Source organism: Nanorana parkeri, unplaced genomic scaffold (genome assembly GCF_000935625.1).
Source record: "Nanorana parkeri isolate BGI_ZX_2015 unplaced genomic scaffold, ASM93562v1 scaffold70, whole genome shotgun sequence".
In the NCBI taxonomy this organism is placed as follows: domain Eukaryota; kingdom Metazoa; phylum Chordata; class Amphibia; order Anura; family Dicroglossidae; genus Nanorana; species Nanorana parkeri.
The window spans coordinates 568,636-579,580 of NW_017306338.1; the positions used below are offsets into that span (position 1 = coordinate 568,636).

General features: G+C 45.3%; 2 protein-coding genes across 2 annotated transcripts in view; one reads left to right on the forward strand and one right to left on the reverse strand.

Annotated features, from left to right (window-relative positions):
- Positions 1 to 4,465, reverse strand: part of KIAA0319L (KIAA0319 like) — an 87,758-nt gene extending 83,293 nt beyond the window's left edge. Inside the window, exons 1-2 of the mRNA XM_018576597.1 lie at positions 4,369 to 4,465; positions 3,567 to 3,733 (exon numbers count right to left, since the gene is read on the reverse strand). The gene's annotated coding sequence lies outside the window, so the exon portion shown is untranslated. The remainder of the gene's footprint in view (positions 1 to 3,566; positions 3,734 to 4,368) is intronic.
- A 214-nt stretch (positions 4,466 to 4,679) lies between these two features.
- The window catches only part of NCDN (neurochondrin), a 14,289-nt gene continuing 8,023 nt past the window's right edge, over positions 4,680 to 10,945 (forward strand). Inside the window, exon 1 of the mRNA XM_018576555.1 lies at positions 4,680 to 4,705. The gene's annotated coding sequence lies outside the window, so the exon portion shown is untranslated. The remainder of the gene's footprint in view (positions 4,706 to 10,945) is intronic.

Below are 10,945 nucleotides of genomic sequence, written 5' to 3' on the forward strand. Positions count from 1 at the left end.
TATTGTGCTGTATAATGTACTATTGCTGGGATTTGTAGTCCTCTATAGCCATTGCCATTCTGCATTCATTGCTATATAGTTTTACACTTTTCATTTCACTATATTGCACACCACACTTTTTTTTCTTTTCTTATTTACTATCACCACTCCAAGTTTGCTCCCGTGGTGGACTACAATCTCAATACAAACTAGTAGCTCATCACTGGAGCCATTTTTTAAAATGTTTTTTTTTATCCGATTAACCGATTAATCGAACTCAATAATCGACTAACTAATCGATTTTGAAAATAATCGTTAGCCGCAGCTCTAGAATCCAGCCCCTCCCCCTGTCACGGCAGAGAGCCGTGACAGGATCGAGAGGTGAGGGAACCCGGTATGTGTTCCCTCACCTCCCGATCTACTGAGCCGACCTGTGACAGTCTCATTGTTACAGGTCAGCTTAGAACTTTGAGGTGAGTGGAAATCACTCATCTCATAGTTCTCCTTTAAAACATCTAGACAAGCCAGCAAGAATATTTCCTCCTAGAAGTCACCAATCTAAAGCTGGGACATCAATCTAGTATTCCAGCCTGGATTCCATATTCCAACAGAAACACTGCAGGGAGTGGATTTCGTCATTGCCTGGCAAAAAGTAAAAGGGTATGCATAGTCAAAACACTTTTTTAGTTTTGGAACGTGTCAGAAAGGATTAAAACCCTGCTAGTTTATTTTTGCTGTTTGTGCACCATGAGGGAATTTTCTTTTACTTCCTGCCCCAGACAATGCATTACAAGGTGACAGTATACCCACAACATCTACAGTATATCCTCATCTTACTGGCACTGCCTCTCAGCTTTGGCAAGAATACTTGGCAGATAAAGAGTAGCACGTGACCCTGTTGTTTCTGGACCTACCTAGCAGCTATTTGGAACTTTCAGATGACATGGGGCGTTATGTCACTGTGCCCCTGGGTCACCAACACAGCCAATGCCAGCGCCAGTTGTACAGGAGTAAGGAGCTGAGAGGAAGCACAGGTAATGCGAAGATAAGGGGATTGGGGGATGTCCTTTCCAGAAACACTGTCACAAATGATATCAAATGCCACAAAGCCATCTGTACAGACACCTATTACACAGACTGTCAAACCTAATACTAATATCACATCAAACACAACACTCCATACTCAAGGTTCAACTGCCTTAGAAATTATTAGATGATTATCAAGTCAGATCCTGGACAGAGTCTGAAGCTAGTTTACTTGTGTACAAACTTCTCAAAAGCAAAGAGTGGATTTTCGTGTTTAGGTTCAGTGTGTGGAACACTGAGTTTCCACCTCCTTTCTTGTTTACACACGGTATCCACATTTTCTTTCCTACGTGACTTCGTGTTAAGTAAACGGGAGCATTTGCAAACCAACAAATGTCACAAGTGACATTTCATTAAGTTTTATGGGTACAACACAGTGCGATTCAGTTGTTCTGTGTTGCACTGAGTTACACTGCAAAAAAAAAAGAGGGCAATTGACCATAATAAGAAAAAAGACTAAAGATAAGATAGCTTTAAAGGAGAACTATGAGATGAGTGATTTCCACTCACCTCATAGTTCTAAGCCGACCTGTGACAATGAGACTGTCACAGGTCGGCTCAGTAGATCGGGAGGTGAGGGAACACATACCGGGTTCCCTCACCTCTCGATCCTGTCACGGCTCTCTGCCGTGACAGGGGGAAATAACACAAAACAGGAGTCAGTGTCCTTTTCCACATCAAGTGCCATTTTTACAGGCATCAGACAACCGGCTTATCAGTAAACAATAGCACCTCATGCTCGTAGTCATTTTTTAGGTTTTGCACTCATAGTTGTGCTGCTAATGGCAAATTACGCTCTTTACACATTGTACACAGGCCTACAACATCACATAAACATTTGAGATCAGCCTCAATTTTTGCACCTTCAAACCTCAGATTAGCCCCTATTCTGCACCTTCAGACCTCAGATCAACCCCAATTCAGCACCCTCAGACCTCAGATCTACTCCAATTACTACACCTTCAGACCTCAGATCAACCCCAATTCAGTACCTTCAGACCTCAGATGAACTCCAATTTCTACACCTTCAGACCTCAGATCAACCCCAATTCAGCACCTTCAGACCTCAGATTAGCCCTAATTCTGCACCTTCAGACCTCAGATCAACCCCAATTTCTGCCCCTTCAGACCTCAGATCAACCCCAATTTCTGCCCCTTCAGACCTCAGATCAGCCCCAATTTCTGCACCTTCATCAGATCAACCCCAATTTCTGCACCTTCAGGCCTCAGATCAGCCCCAGGATCTGCACCTTCAGGCCTCAGATCAGCCCCAATTTATCAAACCAGCCCCAGTTTCGTTACCATCAGACATTAGATCAGCCCCAATTTCTTTACATTCAGACCTCAGATCAGTCCCAGTTTCTTTACCTTCAGACCTCAGATCAGCCCCGATTTCTTTACCTTCAGACCTCAAAACAGCCCCACTTTCTGCACCTTCAGACCTCAGATCAGCCCCACTTTCTGCACCTTCAGACCCCAGATCAGCCCCACTTTCTGTACCCTCAGATAAGCCCCAATGTGTGCATGTACTTCAGTCCTCAGATCAGCCCCAATAGGCACGCATTTAATCCAGCCCAGAAGTTGTATGTTTGGTATATAAAGCCACCATCCTGATAAGATTATATTTTTTTTCTAAGATCCTAGCAAATTTATAAAATTTTAAGGGCAGTTTGGCTGGCGTACTTGATATCATCTGTTATGATCTGTTTTCCCACTGCCTGATGACAACCAGCAATATGCCCTGTGTATGAGCTGATCTCTAGGTACCATGTGTCATTATACTGCGGGATTCTTACCAGGGTGGGTGAGCTGTCGCCTGTGTGTAAAAATCCTCATCTACCATCCCCTCACTCACAAACCAGCGCATATCTCTCATTGCAAGAAAGAAAGAGAACCAAGAAACAATTTATCAAAACTGGAGCAGACAAAATCTGGAGCAACTGTGCATAGCAACCAATCAGCTTCTCTCTTTCATTTTCTAACCTTAACTGGACAAACTGAAGAGAGAAGATGATTGGTTGCCATGGGCAACTGCTCTAGATTCGGTCTACTCCAGTTTTGATAAATTCCCCCCACAGACTCCTATGTGTCTGTGGTACAGCAGCTAGTGAAAGCCAAGATATCGGTAAAGCAAGGAATGTGTTACAGGAAGATGGCTTCATCAGCACGACTGGCTGGCTACCTTAGCTCAGTGTAGTGGCGTCCCTAGTTGCCAACACTTTTCACTGATGTCAAGGAGGTGGGTGGGCCAGGTTTGTAACTGGGAGCCTAGGGAACTGTCAGTTACAGCCAATGCATTCATATGCCAGCGGAGAATGCATCGTGTACCCACCCTGGGACACATGCTGGAGGTTGCTGAACCCTGTCCCAAAGCAATGAAAACTTTCTTAAAATGTAGCAATACTTTTAGGAGAAACAATGTTTTATAAGCAAACACCCACAAGGTTATTAGATCATGGAGCAAGCAGTAAGTGACAATATCAGTGACAGTACACACTAACCCAAAACATGTCAGCACGGATGGCCTCAGATACAGAGCTCCAGCAGAGGTAGCTGCACCATAACTATCCCCTGGAGAGGATTTGGCAGGCGAGGGCTGTTTCCAGATGCTCTTTTGCCTTCTTGAGCAGTATTCCACTTCTGCCCTCCCTGGAGAAAGTCCTGAATTCTGTAACAGAGGAAAGTAAACACAAGTCACCACCTTTTTTTTTTACAAGAGTAGGCATTGAGAAAGAGTGTGTCTTGCAGGACCTCATCATCTGAAACCTAGAAAAGTTTCAGTTTTCTAGACTTGCATTCCACATGTACACAGGTACAGTCATCACACACCTGTCCCAAAGACACAGAACTTCCTTGATGCAGGAAGATCCGGACTATGAGGAAAACATGTGTCAAGGCAGGATTTCAAGTGCATCCAGATACAGGACAAAACCCGACTGACTGCTCCTATAGGCAATTTATAGGACCCTGAGGGCTTATTTACACGATCTATATAGCTGTCAAAGGGTTGTACAAACACATTCCAGATCTAGCTTCTAGCTAATGCATCATTTATCACCAAGACTTTACAGATATGATCAATGAAGGCTTATTCTAACAACAGTCATCTTACAACATCCTGCTGCTCCAAATGACATTGTCCTGCCTGTAACTCACCCCGACACCAGCACCATCGAGCGACAAATACAAGTGTGGCCAGCCTTCAGGCATAAACAGCTCCCTATGAACTGTAATATGAATTCCAATTTTTCATGTATACAGAACATGAAGACACATGATCGGGGGGTGATTTGATCCACATACCTGCAATGTGGCGTTTACATGTCAGCATTACACATAGAAGCTTGGCCACCTTCCTTGCTGTACCTGTCGCTGTCCCCGGACCTACACCCGGAGCCCCTCCCCCAGTCCCCAACCCACATCCCTCCTCCCGGAAGTGCTGGCTTGTCCGGATGCCAGGGCCTCCCCTTTCCCATCTCAGCATGGCGTTCATTACCATGGTAGCAGCCGGGCCTGCCCTAGGCCGCAGGGAGGATGTGCGGCTGTGTAAGAGGGGAGGCCACTGATTGGCTGTGAAGCGGAAGATGTTGAGTAGGCGGGGAGTTCGGAGAAAGGAAAGCGTGTATGTGAGGTAGAGGTAAGCTGGGTGTCCGGGCTGTACTTTATATAAGAGGCCTGAGTAAGAGCTTGGAGGGATTGTGTACAATTCTGTATTGCTTCTATTACGTTACCCGCGAAGGGAGCTTACAAGGTGTATTTCATAAAAAAAGGAGACACGAACAGGGCTTTTCTCCTGAAAATGCGAATTGCCTGGCTGTCATGCTGACTCCTTTCAAGCTTTCTTCATGATCCAGAAATGTAAGGCAATTACAGAACTCTTAGAACTCTAGGTATTTATGAAATGAACCCTTGCAGTGGAGATACCCCAACACTGCAAGGGTTAACTGCTTGTTTGGGTCTAGTCTAGGGGCCAGAATACAAGAAATATGCTCACTTGATCTTATCTAGGGCTTACCTCTCTCCCACTCTGCACTGGCTGTGTTATGTCCCTCAGCGTCCTCACACCTAATGCAGGTGAATGTGATTATGTGAACGGGTCCTAGACCACTGGGGACCAGTCTAGCAGCCAAGGGAGACCAAGGATCAGTGAGTATATCAGTGAGTATATTGTATTTATTTAACCCCCTAGACCAAAACAAGCACTCAGCCCTTATGGTGTGGGGGTAGCCCCACTGCAAGGGTTCATTTTTTGATTGCCTGCAGTTCTTCTCTTAAGGATAACTTTGCCTTTAATTGTTGCTGATGTCTGTCTTGTATTACCTTTTCTGTAAATATTTCCTGCAAAGGTTTCTTTTCAGTAGAACAATATTTAGAAATCATTCTGCTGAATTTTGTAACTAGCAATGAAGAACTTTGCCAGAAGCTGCCATGGGTCTGTTACATTCCTGTCTGAGCAAGGCAGCAAGTTTTTTTTTTAAAGGTCAGGCATGCAGTAGTGGATGCTGTGAATGATGTTAGAACACATTGTGGAGGTGGCTAGTGTTTAGATTGTTGATCCCCAGGCTGGGACATATCTGTGCAGAGTGAAGCTGACAGCGTAGCTGTCACTAGTGGTGAGGCTGGGCTTGGTGTGAACCCAGTTTGCCTAAGTTTGCCCAAGCCCACTCAAAACTCTGGCTGCCATCCCCTCTTCCCATCCCAATCAGTTGTAGGGAGGCGCTCCCCCCCCCCCCTGACCTTCAGCTTTACGTCACAAAGGGGGTGGGAATCCCCCTGTCGCAACTGCTGCCACAGATTGGGTCAGGAGGAGTGGGTGGCGGTCACAGTTTTGAACGTACTTGGGCTAACAGTTTGCACCATGCCCAGCCTCGTCTCAAATTGTCACATCTCCCTCTCCTTATTTCATGGAGTGAATTAGGCACATATTTGATTCCTTCACTGCTGGTTCCCTTTAAGTTACACATGTTAAAATCTGATTGTACAATCTCCTTTAGATCGACCAACAACTATATAGTAGAAGGGCCTGCCTGATTGGATACCGATTGGATAGTTTAGATAGGTCCTTCATATTACAACGTTTTGGTAAATCTAAAGTTGATTGTAATGTGTATGGTGATCCTTAGGCGAAGGTCCCTAAGAAGGCAAGGGGAACTATCCCTAAAAGATTTGTGGTTTCAAGTTGGGAAGCACCTGGGCTAAACCTCTATGCTACCCTTGTATTGGTGATGTGCTTAAGGAGGAATCTGCTGATGCGTGTAACACCTTCCTCCCATCTCCAAAGGAGGAGTGAGTGTCCACCTTTCAATCTTCTCTTGGCCCCCCTGCTCAACATCTTCCTATGCCATAGTCCCCACATTCCTGTTTTGTCAGCTTTATGGGGGGGGGGGGTTCGCAGAGGGGTCATCATTAGGGCTGCACCGATACTAGTATCGATATCGGTGCCGATACCGAGTATTTGCTCTGATGCCTAGCCCGATACTTCCTGTATCAGGAAACCGGGCAGCGCGTCATTACGCGCTGTCCGGTTTCCTGATTGGCAGGGAAGCGGCTCCATGCTCTCTCGTCCCTTGTGATGAGAGAGCATGGAGCCGACTTCACGGCCAATCAGGAAGCCGGGCAGCGTGTAATGACGCATCGCCCGGCATTCTGATTGTTTCGGGAAGCCGACTTCATGCTCCCTCGTCATCTCATGATGGGGGAGCATGGAGCCGGCCAATCAGAAAGCAGGGCGCCGCGTCATTACATAGCGCTCGGCTTCCATGATTGGCCAGCAACATGGCTCCGGCTGGGTACCGGAGGAAGGCCGCTCCTGGCTGGAGAGGCCCCGGGCTTGACAGGCTGGACATACCGAGGTCAGGGGGGACAGAGATCCGCACTGATCGTATGGGACGGCTTTCTTGTTAATCGGGAAGCCGCGTGGCGAGTCTTTACCCACTGCCCGGCTAATCGGGAAGCCAGGTGGGGAGTCATTAAATGCCACCTGGCTTCCTGAATGGGACTTCTGGTAATTGGTATCGGCGAGTTCAGAAACAAAATACTCGGTACCAAAATACCGGTATCGGTGCATCCCTAGTCATCGTGCTGGGGATTCCGGTGGCCCCATTCTTTCCCAGCCAGATTTGTCTGGTGGACCAGTAGGGGAAAGATTCCTCTAGAGTTTCTAGATTTAAGCTTTCTCAGGAGGATGTTGATGACCTGCTTAAGGCCATCTATGAGTCCTTAGATATTCAGGAGGAAGAAGTTCAGTTTGCTTTGCACAATCAAATTCAAAGGGCCTACAAAAAGACCAGGGTCTTTTCAAATCCACAAATTGTTTATAGTCAAGGAGTGGGCCTATCCTGAGAGATTTATAATTATAAACATTGTCCAGAGAGAAGGCTTTTTTCTCTATTAACCTGGAGCGCTGGTTCCCCTTTGATGAGGATGCCACTCAAGTTTCAAATAAGTGCCTACATCTGGATGCTCTCCAGATGTAGGCCTCCAAAAATATAGACCATTGTTTTGAGGTTATAGGCATTTTAAAGGGTTCGATGGACAAGAAGATTGTTCTTAAGCAGGCTAGTTATTCTACTTTCACTTTAGCCATTACTTATGTAGCAGGAAATTTTGAATTCTGGGTCCCAGGATTGAAGCTTCAGATGGTATCTGTAAAGGTGGCCATACACTTTACAACCATGGCAAGACCTTAGTCCTGCCATGGTTGTAAAGTAATTAAAAAAACGTACGATCTGCCCATCATGGACAGGCAGATCGTACTTGCGATGACCGCAATGCTGAACGGGCAGTGTGCGCATGCGCACACCGGCCTGTGTGGCATTGATCTTACGATCATGCTAAAAACCAGCCGAAAATCGTATGATTCTCGGCTGGTTTTCTAGCATGCTCCTAAGACAAAAGACATGCGACCGTACAGTAAAAATGGTCACACGCCTTCCATACACTTGGCGATTATCGTACGATCGCGGGATTTCCTGCGATTATCGTGCGATAATCGCACAGTGTATGGGCACCTTAAGTCTGACCTATGTTTAGCTGATGACTCTGCATTATTACTGTAAGGGTCTATGTCAGCTGGCTTCAATGGGAAAATTCAGCTTGCTTTGACATCAGTTTGAGACATTTCTAAGATTATTCAGAATTCAATGCAGGTGCAGTTTTTGCACAGACCTGCTTTTGCACTCTCATAGACTTGTATGGGGAGAGAAGTAGATCCGTAGCAAACAAAAGCCCATGAACACTGGCGATACATGGAGCCATGACAGGCTTACAAGAGAAGGTCCAGAAATCCAATGGGAAATGTGCACATCTTAACCTTTCACGGTTTTGGAAATACAACTGTGTGGTTTATTGATATGAATATATGTGTTGTGCATCAGTGGCAGTAACAACCCCCATAGACAGACCTTCTGTTATAAGGCTGGATTTTGTATACCTCCATTTAAGCATCACAACAAATACTTCTTGACTGTTGGAATCATTTTCTCTCGTTAGACATATTTATTTACCAGCAAGTACAGATCAATAAAATACATTGCAGTAATCTGTCACTCTGTGGGCTTTTAACTGGTTTCCTACTCTGGAGAGTTCTTGGACATGCTGCTGAATGCCTGAGAATTGCTTTTGCTAACCCAGAAATTATTGAGGCCATTGTAAAGTGATCAGTTATATCAACTGCTATTCCGTTCTATAGGATACACAATACTCCCACATGGTCGGGTAATGTCAGGAGTCACTTTGTGTCAATTGACATTGGATCACACAATAGAGGTACACACTGTAACATGATATAGTTTTTTAAAAATATATTTTTCTTTATTATCCAACTTAAGGGCTTGTTCACACCATGTCCAGACCAGAACCAGTTTGTTCCCGGACCAAAAAAAGTATCCCTATGGTATTTCTGGGCTCTGTTTACACCAGCGCAGTCTGTTCTAGACCAAACAGAAAAAATACTGCTTTTCTCATTTTCTCTGGTCTGGAACGCATGGAAACGCATACAGATGCACTGGACCACACGGGACTAAAAGAAAAAACCCACCTGGGACGTGGAGCCCTATACTGCCTTTTATGTATTTAAAGGACAAGTTCCCTTTTAGTGCACTTGCCCTTTAAAAAAGTCCACCCACTCCCCTGAGTGCAGAGTACCATGTTAAATACCTACCTTCATCCCGATCCCAGTTTTCTTCACTGTGCAGACTTGCCCGGTGCCATACAGCTTTTCTCCCAAAAACATCCCCAATGCCTCCTTTGTGTGCAAGTACACTATGGCTCCATTCATTGCTACCCATGTGCCATATTCTGCAGGAAGGCTGGAATGCAGCTCACCCAAAGGATTGAATTGGGAAGCAGTGTGTGTTTTTGATAAGGTGAATAGATAACGGTGTTGGGCTATTCATGCAGTACAGTTAAATATGCCCTTTTTGAATTGCATCGTTATTTGCTTTAATCTTTGGTTTACTTCTATTATCTAAACCGAAAACAAAAATGTAATCTATTACAGCTTCCCAACCCAGTCCTGATGTGCTTGCATTCGCTTTCATTTTTTTCAAGCTTTTTTCCTCTGTTTTCACCTAGTGGTGGTGCCAATAACACACTCCCTGTTCTAGTGCAACAACACTCCCTCTCTGTACTGTATCTATGGAGGAGTAGCATTGTCACCTTTAGGCTGCTATCCTGATTTGGACTACAAACACATCCCCCTCTCATCTCCGTCACATAGGGGGAGGGTGTTCTGCAGCTCACAGAAGATAGCTGGGAAGGTTGATAACATTGTTTGTGTTCCTTGCATAGGAAATCAGAAGGACACTGGATTTCTGGTGAGATCCAAACCTTCTTATTTTATATATATTTGCAGAAAATGTAATACGTCTGAATAAAGAAAACAAATGCAGCCACCACATCTAAGAACTTGTAAACTGCAATATGATACTTTTCTGTTCTTGAAATTGGTTATACTTGAATACCAGTTAAAACCTTTTATAAAGACACAGTAAAATGTTATGTACCCTGATTATTAGGAAAATGTTTTGCATATTTAAAAAAGAACTATAACCAGACCCTTTTCCTCTTACATTCATTGAGGGACACAGCGGAGATCTTAATCCCTTTACCGATGGGTTATACCGCCACTTGTAGGAGTAGGACGCTAGGCAGCCCATGCTGGTTGCCAGACCCCCATCCAGGACAGCTCAGTTTTTTTGCCTAGTGTCAAGGAGTAAGGGTCTATTTCTCTGTGTTCATTGAAGGACACGGCACCCTACCTTCTTTGGATCTATTTGTGCCTTAGTTCTACTGCTTTGTAACTAACTGAGTTGCCCTAGATGGGGATGTGGCCGCCCCAGAGCCCAGCTTTTTTTTTTGTGTCCCATACCGGCTCAAACTATTGGGAAGAGTACATTTTACTCTCCCAATAGTCCTTGTTTAACACATAGTTTTTATATGTGTGGGATTCCCCAAGTTGTGTTTCAAGCATGCTTTAAGAAGTGTTGCTATTTAAAGGAGAACTATGGGGTGAGTGAATTACATTCATCCCCATAGTTAGAGCGAACGTGTGACATTGAAACTGTCACACGATGGCTCTATTGACCGGGATGTGAGCGAACACATATAGTCGCTCGCTTGGGGGATTCCCCCCTCTCCATTTCTCTACCTCTGACTGCAGGGAGGGGTGGGAGAGGTGGTGGGTATAACTGGCTCTGCCTCTAGAAAGGCAGAGCTCGGTGTCAATCAGCCAGCGGGGTTGATCTCGCCAGTATTGTCGGTATCAATCCTGTCTGCGGCGCTCAACATACGGAAGGCAATAGCCCGCTATATACTGAGTTTTGGGTCACAGCAGGAGGTTAGTAAGGAGAACTACGGGGGGGGGGGGGGGGTGCCCCCT